Below are 3643 nucleotides of genomic sequence, written 5' to 3'. Positions count from 1 at the left end.
AGGAGAATCTTCGATGTGAAATGATTTTCGAATATAGGATGATATTCTAACTTCATAGAATATCTATATATAATACTAAAGATTTCGTAGACTACAGAGGAACCTACGGCATTTGTCAGGCAGGTCTACAGATGTGCTAAGATATGAATTATCAGATACGCTAAAATATGAATTTTGTCTACACACTATCGATGCACTAAATGCAGTAAGACGTGTCTAGACTAGAGAATGATAGGCAAGCAATTTCCTAAGGATAATAAGCAGATGGTTTCCGACTAGAAATGATATGCAAAACTTTTTGACAGGCAGACACGGTCGAAGTCCAGACTCACTAATGTATCCTAACAACTACCGGTTAGACACACTAATGGGAAACCTGGTTCGCTAAGACCAACGCTCTGATACCAACTGTAACGTCCACGACTAATCCTCCCGGACGGAATCTTCAACAGTTGGTTCCATCGCGATGATCGACTCCAAGTAATGTTCTTAATACGAGCAAATGCACAGCGGAAGACTTAATTCGTACCTGAGAATAACATGCTTTAAAAAGTCAACATAAAGTTGGTGAGATATATAGGTTTGATGCTAGCAGCGTTATAACAATGGACCACAAGATTTCATATATAAACATTTTAAATAAAATATAATACACTCGCAAGTGTATAAAATCATTCTGCTTATGTTGAGGCCTCAGTAACCAACCTTAACAATAATATAATAAGTCATCTTCGCAAAGATGGCTATGTACACTCGCAAGTGTATAAATAATCCTCGAAGTACTAAACATCCGCCCACTAGTTCTTATGTCTAGTGCAGCCTACAGGATGGGGGTGTTAAACCCGATAGATCTATCTTTAGGATTCGCGCTTACATGCTATTATAACATATAACTAAATTACCTAGCACATCAATCCGCAGAATATCATTTTTAATCACTTGTGTCCTTAACGTAAATCATTTATAAAAACAGTGCATGTATTCTCATCCCAAAAATATTTAAAGTTCAAAAAAAGGGACTATATACTCACCTAATGTATTTTGTAGTAAAAATACATATAACATCATTGATCAAGTATAGGGTTGGCCTCGGATTCACGAACCTTTGTATCATTAAAAAGAATGAAATTGTCAAAGATGGGACTCGAACCCGAGACCCCTCGATAACACCCAAACACCCACAACCATGGAGCTGTTTCTGTTTTTGTGAAATTAAACCCACCCATTGAGTTATAACCGGCCTTCTGTTTCATCTCCTTCCCCCCTTCTCTCCATGATTCAATCGATCAACTTAATTCAACAGCCCTCAAATTGTGTTATCAGAATAATTTAAGTTTTAAAACAGGAGCAGAAACACTTAGTGATTTGCTTGAACAAAATAAAATTAACATAAAAAAATTTGTGACAGAATATGTATATTTGTAGCTCGATGATGAACCCCATTACCCAATTTAAAATTTGGACCGTTTTAGATAATGTTTTCTTCATGAAGTAGTTTTTAATTCACACCTGAAAACTATCAGTATCATCAAATTAACTTGAATCATAAGCACGAACTCGAATTTCTTCAAGAACATACCGTAAGACTTTTTGGGAATAAAGTTTGACATCGAAAATTAAAACTCGATATAGAGAGTTGGACCTTAAAACTTTGCAGGTAGATTAGAAACACGATTCCTAACTTATCTGTATTCTTGAATTTCGATAATTGATTCGGTATTAAACTATCGATTTCAACTCGTCTTGAACAGAGTTTGTATACTTGTGATATTAGTTTTTCTGATAAGCTTAACCTCTAGACCTGATTAAAGTTTTGATGGAGATCGATAATGAAAAGAAATAGCTGATTGAATTCTTATATAGCATCGATTGAATTCCTGTTAGAATAGGGGAATAGCTCGACAATATGTCACGAGCAAAACAGGAAGACGGCATAAAAAAATCTGATCCGTGATCTGTACCCTTATATATCTGTTTATTTATTTCATTTTTTTTATATAAATAACTATTAAATGCTAAATATCTTAATAATAATTAATAATACTTGTTAATATTTATAATAACAATCATATTTTCATCACAATATTAATAACAACATTAAAGATCATAAAAATTTTAAGTATAGTTTTAATAATAATATTGATATTGATAATAATACTACTTTTATTAATAATAATAATAATAATAATAATAATAATAATAATAATAATAATAATAATAATAATAATAATTACAAGAATAAGGCTCTTTTTATTAATAATATAGTTAATATTAATATTAATAATCATAATAATATTATTGATATCAATAATAAGTTTGTATCTTAACAATACTTATAATGATCGATATAATCTTTATAATAATAATCATAGTGTAACGAGTTACATGTATCAATCTTATATCTATATATTATTATTTTGATACTATTAATGATACTAATATTAATACTTACTTTTAATATTTATATGAAAATAAATATAATAACTAAATTACATAATAGTTCATTTATAATATATATAATTAATTACATGTTTTGTTATATATATATATATATATATATATATATATATATATATATACATTTCTGTTTACAATTAAAGGTTCGTGATACATCGACTATCGTTTCTGGGTAACAGATTTCATGAATATAAATTTCGAGGTTTTCGAGACTCACTAATACAGATTTTGCTTATCGTGTCGGAAACATATAGAGTTTAAGGTTTAAATTTGGTCGGAAATTTCCGGGTCGTTACACTCTATATGAGACGTTTTAATTAAAAATCAATGTATTTAACGCAGCGGAATGTATTAAGTCATTACAATTTGTAAATCCAAAATGTAAATGTAAACTAAATTGTTTTAATGCAATAATGTAAATGATAATATGCGGACTCCAAGGGCAGCAAAGTCCAAATAGCACACAAGTCTTTAGCAATCTTCACCTGAGACAAAACATGCTTAAAGAGTCAACCAAAAAGGTTGAGTGAACATCATAGGTTTAATATAGAGTTTAGACCACAAGATTTAATTATCAAAAGCAAATGCTGAAGTTATGATATCGATACGTAAACAAAGTTACCCCAGGATACCTTGAAATGTCAGTGTCGTTTAATCATTATTATGTAACCAAAGACCAACGGTCAAATGGTTAGAGACGTCGCTCTCAGTAGGCCTACTCACAATAACTAAGTTTGCCTTTATAAGTAGCAATTAACGATATCATGGTAGGGATTTAACATGAATCAAAGCATGTCAGCACAGTTAAATAGTTTGTGGGTACTTTTGTCTAAGTGTAAAACAGTTTAAAAGCAAGCATGTGTCTCACCCCAAAGTTTAAAATAGTAAATAGAGAAAATTAAAAAGTGGGACTATGAAGTTCACCTTATTAGCAGATAGGTATTCCACGCAAGTAGTGATAAGGCTAAAAAGGAACATATATTTCATAGCATTATTCCCCAAGAAAGACAAGATTATAGTTGCAATTGTTCCATTTTCAAGTAATATTCGTTTATATTAAATAAGTGCGAAGACAAAAGGCGAAAACGACGAATTGAAGACACAAAGGTCCAAAAAGCTCAAAAGTACAACATACAATTAAAAAGGTTCAAATTATTGATGAAGAACGTCTAAAAATGACAAGAGT

This window comes from Rutidosis leptorrhynchoides, chromosome 6 (assembly GCF_046630445.1).
Source record: "Rutidosis leptorrhynchoides isolate AG116_Rl617_1_P2 chromosome 6, CSIRO_AGI_Rlap_v1, whole genome shotgun sequence".
Taxonomy (NCBI): domain Eukaryota; kingdom Viridiplantae; phylum Streptophyta; class Magnoliopsida; order Asterales; family Asteraceae; genus Rutidosis; species Rutidosis leptorrhynchoides.
The sequence above is the reverse complement of the archived record's forward strand: the minus strand, read 5'-3'. Positions refer to the sequence as shown.